Here is a 15175-nt window from a genome sequence, read left to right on the forward strand (position 1 = left end):
TTAAATATCTAATACCACAAAATAAAATCAAAAGAAAATGGAAAAAATAAGAACAAAATATTGGCAACATAGCTGACAGGCATAGGGCTAATTTCCTTGCTACATAAATAGTGTGCATGTGCAAACATGTGCACATCTCTTAAGAAGCAACCCAGTAGAGAAATGTACAATAAAGAAGACATTAAATTGTCTGTCCACAAAGCAGGGAACACGAATGCATTTAACACATCTGAAATGATGCACATCCTCACATGTGGCAGGAAATACGAATTAAAACTACAGTGCAATCCCGTTGTTCATATATTAGGTTGGCAAATACGCTTAAATATACACAGTGCTACAGAACCAGAGTGTATATAACCACTCTCATTCGTGGTTAATGGAGTTTAAATTGCTGTCACTACCAAGTGTAGAAAGAGAAACACACAGACTCGCTTGAAAAGGACACACAAGCACTGGTAACAGCGACAGTCTGCGGCAGAAGACCCAGGTGGCCGCTCTGAGACACAGGAAGTGAACGGGGAATCTTCACGTATCCATTTTGTACTGTTTAAAACTTTCTCAAACATATAATACCACATTCTCAATAATTCTAAAAAGTAATAAAGGGAAGGAAGTAGAGAGGACTTCCATTTCTGGGAAGACAGAATAAACACACTTTACCCTATATATACATCCCCCTAAGCACAACTAAAAACCCTGAATTTTATACATAAAACAAACGCACCATGACACTGAAAGGTAAAGAAGAGCAACCAGCTGGCGACCTTGGAGCCTGGGGCCCTCAGGAAGACAAGACAGTAAGCTTGCTGGATGGTGGGTTTTCTTTTGGCCTCACGTAGCCCAGATTTGGAGCTGACGATGCCGGCAACTTGGAAATACCAATGGGCATAGACAAAAAAAATTCCCACAAAAGTGTGCTCTTCCTAGCCAAAAGGCTAGGAAAGGGGCAGCTTAGAAAGACAAACTGGTATATAGTAATTGCTTTAATCTGGCCAAATGCTGCAGAAAAAACTGTGGTCCCACCCCCATCCACGCTTCTGGACTCCCACTCCCACCCAGCAGTAATGACACACCCCAACCCCTCCTTGCTGGAGTAGTGTCAGAGGAGGTTTACTGGAAAGTCAAGACTTTTTACTACTGCTCAGCATAAAAGCCCACTCCCAACCCCTGTGGTGTCAGTGGAGGTCACAAGGGAACCAGTAACTAGGCATTCCAACCCCTCCAATCCAGAAAGGAATTTGTTGAGGTCAAGTGGACTTCAACTTCCACCTGGCAGTAATAAGGCAGTGCTCCCAAACTCCCCTGTGGAGCATGTTTAAAAAAAAATAGCCAAAGTGAAAGGCTTAAATAGGATCTAAGGTCTCAAAATATATTACCCAAAATGTCCATGTTTCAATTTTTAAAATCACTTATCACAAAGAACCAGGAAAATCTTAAACTATGCCAACTCCAAAATGACAGACGTGTCAGAATTATCTGGCAAAGATATTAAAGCAGCCATTATAGAAAATGTTCCAGAGACTTCCCTGGGAGTCAGTGGTTCAGACTCCAAGCTTCCAATGCAGGGGCCACAGGTTTGATCCCTGGTTTAGGGAACTAAGATCCCACATGCCACGTGGCATGGCAAAAGAAAAAGTTTCAACAAGCAACTATGAACATGTTTGAAACCAATGCAAAAACCTAACAAGGAAATATAAGATATAAAGAAGAACCAAAGAAAACTTTAGAACTGAAAAATACATTAACTGAAATGCCAAATTCAATTAATGGGTTCAATAGCAGAATGGAGAGAACAAGGAAAGAATCAATGAACTGCAATATAGAGCAATAAAAATTACCCAAACTGAAAAAACAGAAAACAGACTGAAAAAGCAAACAAAGCCTCAGGCATCTATAGTAAAACAACAAAAAGTCTAACATTCTTATAACTGAAGTCCAAAGGAGAAAAAGGGTGGGCTGAAAAAGTGCCCAATAATAAAAATCCCTCAAATTTGGAGAAAGACACAGATTTAAGAAGATGAAAGAATTTTTAAATGAAATAAACTGAAATAAATCCACATCAAGACACATCACAGTCAAACTTCTGAAAACAAAGACACAGAAAAAAATCTTGAAAACAGCACTAGAGAAATTACACCTACCAATATGGAGAAACAATTAGAATGATAGCAAATTTCTCGCCAGAAACCATGGAGACTCAAATAAGCAGAACAACATTTTTCAAGTGTGAAAAGCACTATCAACCCAGAATTCTATATCCAGTGAAAATATCCTTTAGGAATGAAGGGGAAATAAATTTATTCTGAGATGAAAGAAAACTAAGATAATTTGTTGCCAATGGACCTATCCCCTAAAAGAGTGGCTAAAGGAAGTTCTTTAGAAAAAAGAAGAAAAAAGAAATGATTGAAGAAATCTTTGAATATCGTGAAAGAACATACTTAAGTAAAAGTGTAGGTAAATACAAAACTGATTTATTCCTTCTCTTAAACTTCTAATTGATATTTGATAGTTGAAGCAAAAATTATAACACTAATGTAGTTTTAAATATATGTAGAGGAAATATTTCAGACTATCACTTTATAATCAGGAGAAGGTTAAAAAGACATACAGGAAGGTAAAGTTTCTATAATTTGCTCAAATTGGTAAAATGATGACACCAGAATGATGTGCTGTCATGTCCACAAAATGTACATATCACTAAAAAGACTAAGCAAACAATATAAACTGAAAAATATTGTAGGTAAGTCAAAGTGGAACATTTAAAAATGCTTAGGTAACACATGAAAAAGCAGGGAAAAAGAAAATAAAAATGAAAGCAAGAACAAACAAAAAATATAAAATTGCATAAAACATCACTAATTACATTAAAAGTGAATAATCTAAAGATACCAGTTTAAAAACATGAATCACTATTCTGTCAATAAGACATTCACTTTGAGTAAAATGATATAGGCAGGTTGAAAATAAAAGGATGCAAATGCATATATCATATAGACATTAATCAAAAGAAAAAAAAAATAGTTATATAAAGAGGAGATAAATTAGACTTCAGGGGGAAACATTACCAGAGACAAAGAGGAATATTTTTTAACTTTATTTTTATTATTGACACTATTACAGATAGAATGATCACAATCATATAAACAAAAATATGGAACACTTCACAAATTTGTGTGTCATCCTTGTTCAGGAGCATGCTTATCTTCTCTGTATTGTTCCAATTTTAGCATATGTGCTGCTGAAGTGAGTACAGAAAGGAATATAATATAATGATAAAAGGTTAATCCACCAAGAAGACATAGCAATCCTAAATTCACATGCATCAAACAGAGATACAAAATATGTGAAGCAAAACCTGATAGAGCTGAAAAGCATAAGAACACAAATCCACACTCACATTTTCAGATTTCAACATTCCTCTCTCAAAAATTAATAAAACTAGGCAATCAGCAAGGATATAGAAAAACTCAAAAACACCATCAGCCAACAAAATCTAATCAACATTTCGAGAACACTCCACCCAATAATAGCAGAATGTACATTTTTCTCAAGTGCTCAAAGAACATATGCCAGGATAGACTATATCCTAGGCCATAAAACAAATCTAAATAAGTTCAAAAGAACTGAATTTTCATACAGAATTCATTTTCTATTTCATATAGAGTGTGTTCTCTGACCTCAGAGGAATCAAACTAGAAATCATAACAGCAAGATAACAGGAAAACCTCTAAACACTTGGAAACAAATCAGTGTACTTCTAAATAATCTGTGAGTCAAAGAGGAATCCAGATGTCCTTGAAATGGGTGAACTGTTAAGCTAATTGTGGTTCATCCATACCACGGATCACTACTCAGTAATAAAAAGGAACAAACTACTGGTAAATGTACCAACCTGGATGAATCTCCAGGGAATTACACAGTAAAAAAAGTCTGTCTCAGAAAGTTGCACTTATACTGTATTATTACATTTACATAACATTCTTGAAATGATAAAATTATGGAAACGAAGAACAGATTATTAGTTTTCAGAGGTTAAGTAGAAAATCAGAGCAGAGAAGGGAAGTGGACATGGCTATGAAATGGGAACAGGAGAGACCCATGTGGTGATGAAAATATTCTGCTTCTTAATTGTATCAATATCCTAATTGTGATTCTATATTATATTTTATAAGATATTGCTAATGGAAAAAACTAGGTTAAGGATACAAGGGATTCCTCTGTATTATTTTGTATAACTGCATGCGAATCTCTAATTATCTCAAAATAAAAAGCTTAATTACAAAAGAGTAGAGAATCCCTCCCAGAAGATGTGTTATCAAGGCAAAAATGCCAATATACACATTCTCCTTTTCTCGCTCTTTTTCCCCCTCTCTCTCAGACAAACACACAGACACCCCACCTATCAAGTGCCTTCAGCTATCACCATCTACATTTGCACTGACTTTCTGCCTCTCTTTGGACCAGCCTCATCCAGTCCTTTGTGAGTTCAGAGAAAATACCTCTGAGGCCTTTCCTTTGGCTCCTGAAGCTCTTCCCCAGCTTGGCCTAGGAGCAAGCACTGAATGTATAAAAGGAACTGAGAACCCACTAAGGAGTTAAAGGCTGGCAGGTAGCCAAGCTGCATTTTAGGAAGGCCATGCCCCTGAAATTAAACATAAAAGAGGATATATGTATGGTACATGGTTCTGTGCACACCACAGGCTTTTCTGGAGAGATGGTCTGTGGCTCTCACCCACTTCTCAAAGACGTTCATTTCCCAAAGAGGCAAGAGAAGGCAGAGGCCTACACTTGAGACCCACACCACCATTTTCTGCAGCCTCAGAAACAACCAGTGAGCTCTGCCAAGCCCAGACCACCTTCTGGAATCTCCCAAGAAGCCTCCTGGTATTCCTCCTCAGCCCTTAGGATGTTCAGCTTCCATCCTGTAGAGCTGGAAATGTCAGAGCTTGAAAATCTTTCATTTAAAATTTCCATGCCCACCCACCAGAAGAAGAAACTGAAGCCCAGAAATACAGGATGACTTTGCAAGATCATCCAGAAAGTTAGCTGCCTAGTTCAAACCAGAACTCAGGTCTCCTCCTTGCTACCAGCTTTGGGACATCTGTTCCTTAGGTTGGCATGAGAGCCTGACATCAGACAGGGCAACCAGGAGAGCAAAGGCAGGGCAGAAGGCCTCACCATGGTGTCACCAGTGAAAGGCGGCAGTGGGGACACACCAGGCACTGGGTTAAAACAAGCACAGATTTGCAGACGTTAACGAGCAAATGCTTCCTCTGGACTACCTAGCAGTCCTTCCAAAGTGGTAGCAAGCATTATACCTCAGAGGTACAAACAGGTGGCAATGAAGCTCAGGGACACTAGAGAAATGCCATCACCTTGGAAAACAGGCCATTCAAGGCCACTCTTTCCCAGGGATGTTTCCATCCAATCCCTTCTTTCTCCAAGCCCCTCATTCCCACCCGTCGCTCCATTCACCACATGCTCACTTACCCTACAAATAATAAGTAAGGGGTTCCAGAGAGTTGTGAATGAGGGGTTAGGAGGCAGGAGGCCCTGAACTCTAAAGACGCAAATAATGTCTCTGGCCCAGTCAGGCCCAGTGCGAGCCCTGCAGCCCTGTGTGTGCCTAACCCTTGCATCCATCAACAGGCCCATCACTGACCTCCCATCACCCCCGAGCCGTCTGTCTCCCTCATGGCTGTCTCCACTCATCTTTCTTCCCAGCTGAAGGTTCAGCTGGCTGCAGTCTGCAGAGAATTGGGAGCAGGGAGAGCCTTGTCACCAGACAATTGGAAGAGCCTCCTGCCCTGTCTCCAAGCTTGCAGCCCTTTAATCTGTAGCCACAGTGAACATCCCAAATCAGACCATAGCACTCTCCTGGCATGCCTGTGCCTCCCAGAATTTCCCAGACTCCTTTGCAGTTAGGCTGGAGCCATGTGCCTGGTTCTAGCCAAATTGAACAGGGTAAGAGTGGAATTCCACATGTCACTTCCAGGTTGGGGGTGCTAGGAGTCAGCATGCTTTCTCCACCCTTCTCTTTTCTCCCACTGTGACTCTGAAGGTCTCAGCAGACATCACTGGAGTAGAATCATTGAGCTATTAACATGTCAGGGGTTGCTTATTGGACAGTTAACATTGACTGACTAATAAACTTTCCAATGGGGAGCCATTGCCCTCAGGATATAAGTCCAAACCCTTTAGTGTAGCCATGCTCAATGCCTTTTATGGCCTGGCCCAGACCCCATATCTGAACTGTCTCTTGGCCCTCCCCTAAACACACTCTTACAGTATTTGTGATTCAACCATATTTGCAGGTTCTGGAAGAGCTATGCTTTTCTCCCCCAGGATGTCCCCTCTCTCTGGAACACCCTTATCTCTCTCCACTTCCACCCCTCCATCTGCTTAGCAAACTCCTACTCACTCTTCAACTCCCAGCTCAAGCAGCCCCCAACTCCAGCTTTCCATGGAAGAGCTGGGGGCAGCTTCTTCCTCACCGGAGGCAGCCCCTCTCCAGCTCCCAGAGAGTCCCTTGCTCGTTCTGTATCTTAGCTTTTGTGTTTAACTTTGGGCGCTGCCCACTGGGCTGTGAACTCCACAAGGACAAGGGGAGTGTTCTCCCCATCTTTGTTTTCCTAGAGCCTTCCTCAACATCCATTCCTTCAGAAGATGGTTAATGAGCACACCAATAGAGCCTACGTGCAACGTCCTGGGGAAGATCACCTCTGCTTGAGAGAGAGATTCAAACAAGTTGTAGGAGCTCTTCACGAAAAGAAGAGGCTTGGAGTGAGGAATAAAACGACCCATAATTACCCTGGGCTCTAGAAAGAACTCTAACAGGCCAGGTCTGGCTGGCTCTGTCCCCCATTGCCTCAATGTCCCTGGCCAAGGGAGTCCCCTCTCTGTCATCTCGGGTCTCTCGCAGCACCAGGTTACGTGGTTCTGAGCATGGCGAAGCCATTTCGGCCATCCTACCTGCTCTTCCTGTAGTCCCTCTCTTTCCCAGAGGCCTCCACTCAGAGCACCCCATCCATTTCCCCTGACCACTTACCCATTTAACTAGAACCTAGTAAGTCATCCACCAGCAAGGTACGAAGTATTACACTTCCTCGGGCATTCTACTTTAATATGAGACCACGGGACACTCAATGGAGCAGTGCTCACCGAGGAATTTCAGGCAGTGGGACAGACATCCAGCCAGTGGTGAGGAATGCTCTGGAGACATGCCTTTCCTGACCCTCCACTAATCCACCCATCACGACGCCCGGGCGAGAGTTGACTGCTGGCCTGAAAAAGAGTTAATGTCGGTGGAATATCCTGAGGGCGGGACCCAAGCTCCTCACTCCTCATTCCGCAGTCTCTTTTATCTGGTATTTCTGGGCAAGACAATGAGCAGACAGACTGGAAAGTTACAGGCAGGCCAGCTTTGCCGATCCCTGCCAAAAATGCAGCGAAGGAAGCTGGAGGAAGACTCGAGCCTCTTTAATTTCCTCTTCTGTTTGGCTTCGTCTGTGCTCCCCCTCCCACACCACTCGGAGTCTTCTCTGCCCTGGGCTCTAACTCAGGAGGAGCCTGGCTTCCCATCCCAGATGTGGGAAACCCCTCCCTCACCCCAGACCCTTTGACTGGTGTGCTGGTCACACTGGTAAGGCTCTGGCCTCCCTTGGACAGCAACGGCACTTAAAAGCAGGAGCTCAACTAGGAAGTCAAATTTCCAGGCCAAGCTGGAAACACGGTGAGCAAGAACGGCTGGGGGTAGGGGGATGGTCTCTCATTCTGTTGCTCCAGACTAGAGTCAGGACCCAGCCAGAAACGAAGCTGGGAAGGGACTAAGTAGGAAGCACTTTCAAGAAAGGAGCGTCCTCAGAATGCCAACAGGACCACTTAGAGTGCCCCACCCCTACCCAGCAGGATCTCCACCATCTACATGTGAGCACATGTACCCACACAACAAGCGTAAATGCAGAAGAAGACAAACAAACAAGAAGATCAGGATTGAAATCCTGTCTCTATCCTCTACTGACTTCTTCCTCTACAAACTGGGGACAGTTCTCAGGATTGCAATGAGCATAACACTCCTGCTATGCGACTTGCACAGAGAGAGCCCTCCATAAATGTTAATTCCTCCCCAGATCCTGGCAACCAATTGTCATTTGAAAATGACAGCTCTGCCATCAACTGGCTTAGTGACCCCAGGCAAGTCCCTCACCATCTGGGGCTTTCTTAAGCTTTCCTAATCTTGAAGAGCAGGGTTTCTCCAACTGAAGTGTGCATCAGAATCACCTGGAGGGCAGGTAAACACAGATGACTGAGGCCCAACCCCAGAGTTTCTGATTCTGCACTTCTGGGCTGGGACCGGACGCTTTGAGTTTCTAACAAGTTCCCCAGTGATGTTGATGTTGCTGGTCTGGGAAGCACACTTTGAGAAGCTCTGAAGCTGAAGCAGTCTAAAATGTCTAGTTCTAGCAGTTTAAAGAGTACATTAAACTAATCCACATTAGGTGATGGCTAGTTCAATGTGTTCTTAAGGCTCCTTGTACTTTAAATAAGATAATGTCTTGACTCAAAGAAATCATCTTTTATTACCCTACTTCTAAGCTGGGTATCAAGAGTCCTCAAGTCTATGACTAGGACAATGATGTGGAGAGAATCATTGTGGAGAGGCTTCCAGGCCTCTCTAGTCTCAGTATGCAGGTGTGACCAAAAAGGCATTTCATTTGCGAAACTCTGGTGTCGCAAGTGACTCAGCTGCACTTGGCTAATTACCATTTAGGGGCATGACATCTGAGGCCGAAGAAAGGCCCCTGGTTGCCTCAAATCAGCCCAAGGCCAGGCACCATTGCTAGAAGCAGGGCTGTCAGTCAGCTGTGACATTCTGGGTGCCCTCCACCAACCTCTGTCACAGTCGGGGAGAGCAGCCCCTGCCTGGGGAGGCCGGCAGAGCCCAGGGCCTGCAGCCCCAGAGGCTGCCACTCTGTACCCCTGCCATGTGGGGTGTAGAACCCTCTCAGCTTCACTCCCTGCCTTTGTGTCACTCTAAGACCTGTCCAGCAAGGGGGCCGGGCTCTGTAAATGTTGCTGTCATTCTGCTAATGCTCTGGGCCTGCCTCAGGGAAGAGAACTGCCCTGCGTGTCAATTACAGAATAATGACACCTCCTCCGTGACTGTGCACTAGTCCCCCACCCAGCACGGCCCTGCCTTTGGTGCACAGGAACATTGAAAAGGGAAGAGATCATTATGGAGCGACACCTCCCAACCCCACTGTGTTCTCAATATTTCTATTCGCAAACTCAGGCACATGGACAAAGTCTTCAGGAAAAAGGTCAGGGCTGAGAAAAAGAAAGAATGAATCCAAGGCCTGAAAGAGGGCTGAGATGAAGCCCTCAGACACCCAGCCTGGGCTTCCACTCCAGCCCTGCATGCAGGTCACAGGACATGGGGAGGGGGGTGCCTCCAGCCAAGCCCACCCCCAGAGCATCACCCCACCAATCACCTGGTTTTGCTTTTGTTCATGCACCACTCATTTGGTAAGTCTATTGCTGTCCGAGTAGTGGATCGGTGATGCAGCTCTAAAGACAAACAAGAGGTGCCCCTCCCACTCCCTCCAAAGCTCCTGGCCCAAGAGGGCGAAGCAGATATACACATTATCGTCAGAAAATGCAGTGAGAGCAATGAATGCAAAGTCTATGCGAACTCAGGAGAAGAGACGGCCAAGTTTTCTTGGGGGTGGGGGTGGAAGGAAGAACAGAATAAAGCAGGGCACAGAGGGTGACATCTGAACTCACCCGAAAGGATGACTAGGAGAAACCATGTCTGGACAGGAATAATATTAAAATCTGTAACAAATGCTAAGGCCTAATCCTGGCCAAATGAGAGCAGATGCTGGGCTTGAATGTCAGCCTTACCAGGTAAATATGGCAAGTTAGACATATGCATCTATTATTTCTGCTTCCTCCCCAAACCCTACTGGAATGATCTTCTTTTTTTTTTAAGTTAGTATAAACAGACAAAGATAGGAAGAACCAAAGAGGAGAAAAAAGTAACAGAATTGGGTTTGCTTTTTTAGATGTTAAACATATTCTGTAAAATGTTTATTAAACACATTTTGTAAAATATAAGATGTAAAACGTATTTATATTAGAATACAGTTGATTAGGCTTCCTGGTGGCTCACATGGTAAAGAATCTGCCTGTAATGTGGGAGACCTGGGCTCGATCCCTGGGTGGGGAAGATCCCCTGGAGAAGGGCATGGCAACCCACTCCAGTATTCTTGCTTGGAGAATCCCACAGACAGAAGAGCCTGAAGGGCTACAGTCCATGGAGTCACAAAGAGTCAGATGGACATGACTGAGCGACTAATACGCACATAGTTGATTAGCAGTGCTGTGATAGTTTCAGGTGTGCAGCAAAGTGATTTGGTTATACATATACATGTATCTATTCTTTTCAAGTTCTTTTCCATTTAGGTTGCTACATAATATTGAACAGAGTTCCATGTGCTATACAGTAGGTTCTTGGTGATTATCCATTTTAAATATATCAGTGTGTACATATCAATCCAAACTCCTTAACTATCCCATCCCCCTACACTTCCTCCGTGGTAACCATAAGTTCGTTCTCTAATTCTGTAAGTCTGTTTCTGTAACAGAATTTTGGAAGCTGGAAATCAGATGAACAAGTGGTGAATGTCCTGGGAATCCCTAGAATCTGAGTTCTAAGTCAGCTGTTGGGGAAGCTGAGTACCAACCCAATCTAAACAGCAAAAACCCGTTAACAGTTCAGAAACTGGTGGTACCAATCCTCTTGAAAACAGCAGAAGACTTCCCTAGCAGTTCAGTAGTTAAGACTCCACACTTCCACTGCTGGGGGCATGGATTCAGTCCCTAGCTGGGGGGAAGAAAAGGAAGGAGGAGCGAAGGAGTAAGGGATAAAACAAAGAAGGCTCGTTGGCAACCTGTTTGGGGAACAGTTAGAGTCCAGATTCTTTGCCTGACTAGCAGTGGCCCTTTGCCCAGCCCAGCAGAAAATGGACGTCTAGTCTTTGAAATAAACAGAGGCTTTCTGGCCACCCAGTAGAATTGAAGACATATACCTGCTTTGCTGAAAACAGAGGGATTAAAGAACATTCACATGCATTCTGGTTACCGATGCCCCTTCTCCCCTGGGAACTCAGAGCACCAACCCTCAGGATTCTACTCTCTAGGCGAAAGGCAAGATGAGCCTTCTGAGGACCCCAACTTGACTACAAAAAAGAAAGACGTCTTGATTTAAGAAAGACTTCATCTCATACAACTCAATATAAAAAAAATAAAACTAAACACTATGATTAAGAAATGGGCAGAGGACCTGAAGAGACATTTCTCCAAGGAAGACACACAGATGGCCAAAAGACACATGAAAAGATGCTCAACATCACTGATCATCAGGGACATGCAGATGAAAACCACACTGAGATATCACCTCACACCTGTCAGAAGGGCTCTCATCAAAACGACAGTAAAAAACAAGAGCTGCCAAGGTTGCAGAGAAAAGAGAACCCTTGTGTACTGTTGGTGGGAATAGCAACTGCTGCAGCCACTATGCAAAATAGTATGGAGGTTCATCAAAAAATTAAAAATAGAACTACGATATGATCTAGCAATTCCACTTCTGAAAACATTAACTCAAAAAGATACATGTACCCCAATGTTCACTGCAGCATTATTCACAATAGCCAAGATATAGGGGAACCTGAGAGTTCATCTATAGATGAGTGGGTAAAGAAGATATGATATATATATATATGATCATTGATACATGATCCATATATCAATACAATGGAATATTACCCATAGAATGGAATGGAATGTTCCCATTTGTGACAACATGAATGGTCCTAGAGGATCTCATGCTAAGTGAAATAAGTCAGACAGAGAAAGGCAAATACCATATGATCTTACTTATATGTGGAACTTAAAAGAGAAACAGGCTTATAGAAACAGAGAACAAACTGGTGGTCACCAGAAGGCAGGGGGATGAGGGTTGGGTGAAACAGGTGAAGATGATTAAGGTGTACAAACTTCCAGTTATAAGTCACAGGAATAAGTCACAGGAACTTAATAATAATAATAAATATTATTATTTATTAATATTATTATATTTTATATAATATCCTGTGACTTAATAATAAGTCACAGGAACTGAATAATAATAATAAATATTATTATTTTATTAATATTATTATATTTTATACAATATCCTGTGACTTAATAATAAGTCACAGGAACGTAGTGTACTGAATAGGGAATATAGTCAAAAATATTGCAATAAGTTTGCATGGTGACAATGGTTACTAGACTTAGCATGGTAATTGATTCATAATGTATACAAATGTTGAATCACTCTGTTGGATATCTGAAATTAATATAATATTGTATGTCAACAATACTTCAGTTTAAAAAATAAAAATAAATACTGCATAACACTTAAGACTCCACAAGAGAAAGGCCCAGCCAGATTTTTCTCCAGTGAAACCCATGGTCATCAAATCCCACCTGCATTGCAATTCTTAAATGTGTGCAGATAAGCAAGAATAGCCAGATAACTGAATAAAGTGTCAAAATTCTATCATGAACTTCTTAAAAGAGGTAATACTGGAATCATAAAATAGGATGCTATAAAAACATTCAGAGAATAACAACATAAAAGGAATCCTTATGAATTAAAAATATAACAGATTAAATCCCAATAGAGGGTTGGAAGGTAAAGCTGAGAAAACGTCCTATAAAGTAAAAAGACAAAGAGATAGAAAGAAGAAAAGAGAACTAGAAATCCAGTTCAGAAGGTCCACTCTCCAAACGAGAGTCTTAGAAAAGAGGGAACTGAATGGGGGGCATAAAAAACAGTAAATTTAATCTACAAAAACCAGAAAATGAAGAGAAGGTACAGAGTTTGCAGACTGCAAAGGCTAGCCACGTAGGTTCTTAGATAAAAATATGAGCACACTGACAGGAACAGATCCACTGTAAGGCAAAGTACATCATTACGACATCTTAGAATACTGGGTCCAAAAAGAAAAACCAAGAACAGAACACATTCCTGCATCAGAAGACTCAACATTAAAATGCCAGTCCTTCCCAACTTTATCTATAGACTCAACATAATCTCAATCAAAATCCCAGAAAGCTATCTTGTAGATCTTGACAAACTGATTCTAAAGTTTATGCAGAAAAGCAAAAGATCTTGCATAACCAACAAAATATAGAAGAACAAAGCTGAAAGACTCACGCTACCTAATTACCAAATTGACTATAAGGCTACAGTAATCAAAACAAGATGTGAAGTCAACAGTGAAAGAAAAGACACATAGATCAATAAAACAGAACAGACAGCCCAGGAAAAGACCCACACAAATGTAGATAACTGATCTTTGACAAAAGAGCAAAGGCAACTTAATTGAAAATGGATAGTCTTGTCAACAAATGATGCTGCAACAATTGGATTGCAACTACATACACACACACACACACACACACACACACAGTCCAGTTAGAAATAGACTTTACTCCTCACGTGAAAAGTCAAAATTGATCACAGACTTAAATTTAAAATGTGAAACTCTAAAACTTCTTGTTGAAAACACAACAGAAAATCTCCATGAACTTGGGTTTGCTGGTGAGTTTTAAAATATGACATCAATAGCAAAAGTTTTGAAAAGCACAGATATTTGAAAGGAAAACAATTGCGAAGTTGAACTTTCTTCCATTTCAAAAATTTGTGATCCATGAAAGAAAACCCCCAGGTTGCCTGTCTTTCTCCCAATGTCTCCTCAGACAAGGGAGAAAATATCTACAAAACATATATCTGAGAAAGGACTTATAATATCAAATAATAACTTGTAATACCAATACTTCTTCTATATATATAATTTTTTCCATTTATTTTGGCTGTGCCAGGTCTTCATTTCTGCGAAGGCTTCTCTCTAGCTGCAGTGAGCAGGGGCTCCTCTCCAGTGGTGCCCGGCCTCTCACTGCAGTGGCTTCTCTTGTTGCAGAGCACAGCTCCAGGTACACGGGCTTCAGGATCTGCAACACATGGACTCAGTAGTTGTGGTTCCTAGGCTTTAGAGCACAGGTTCAATAGTTGTGGCTCATGGGCTTAGTTGCTCCTTGTCATGTGGGATCTTCCTGGATCAGGGATTGAACCCATGTCTCCTGCATTGGCAAGCAGATTCTTTACTGAGCCAACATGGAAACCCAATACCAATACTTCTATACCAAAATATACCAAAACAACAACAACAACAACTCTTAAAACTTAATAATGAGAAGACAAATAAGCCAGTTTTAAAACGGGCAAATAGATACCTCACCAAAGAAGATACACGGATGGTGAATAAGTGTATGAAAAGATCCTCAGCGGCATTTGTGATGAGTAAGCTGCAAACCAAAACAACGATGAAATATCACTACATACCTTAGAATGGTTAAAACCCCAAAACTGACCATACCAACCGTTGTCAATAAGGTGGAGCAATAAGATCTCAGTGGTTGGTGCAGAAAATACAAGATGATACAGTCACTAGGGAAGACATTTTGGCAACTATTTTACAAAGTGAAACATAACGTTACCATATGATCCAAGTATAATCCTCTTAGATGTACACTCAGCTCATCTGAAAACTTTTGCCCACATAAAAACCTGTATGTGAATGTTTATGGCAGCTTTATTCAAACTGCCAAAAACTGGGGACTTCCCTGGTGGCCCAGTGGCTAAGACTCTGTGCTCCCAATGCAGGAGGCCTGGGTTCGATCCCTGGTCAGGGAAGTAGACCCCACTTTAGGTGACACAACTGAGAGTTCAAACACCTCAATGAAGATTCTGCAGGCTTGCAACTAAGACCCCACAAAACCAAATAAATAAATAATTAAAAAAAATTTAACTGCCAAAACTTGGAAGCAATCAAGATATCTTTCAATAATTGAGTGGATAAACAATCTGTAGCACATACATAGAATGAGATATTACTCAGCAACAATAAGAAATGAGCTACCAAGCCTCAAGAAGACATGGATGAATCTTAAATGTGTATTGCTAAATGAAAGAACCAATTTGAAAAGCTACATACTGCATGATTTCAATTATATGACATTCTGGAAAGGCAAAACTATAGGACAGTAAACAGATCAGTGATTA

At 41.8% G+C, this 15175-nt stretch overlaps 1 protein-coding gene and 1 non-coding gene across 5 annotated transcripts in view; both read right to left on the reverse strand.

The window, feature by feature from the left end:
- The window catches only part of ZBTB7C (zinc finger and BTB domain containing 7C), a 382751-nt gene that overhangs the window by 335064 nt on the left and 32512 nt on the right, over nt 1–15175 (reverse strand). The gene's annotated exons all lie outside the window — the stretch shown is intronic.
- On the reverse strand, nt 3149–3254 carry LOC112444236 (U6 spliceosomal RNA). Its single transcript, XR_003032490.1, has one exon. It is a non-coding gene; the product is annotated as a U6 spliceosomal RNA (small nuclear RNA).

The sequence above is a fragment of the Bos taurus genome, chromosome 24, assembly GCF_002263795.3.
Source record: "Bos taurus isolate L1 Dominette 01449 registration number 42190680 breed Hereford chromosome 24, ARS-UCD2.0, whole genome shotgun sequence".
Taxonomy (NCBI): domain Eukaryota; kingdom Metazoa; phylum Chordata; class Mammalia; order Artiodactyla; family Bovidae; genus Bos; species Bos taurus.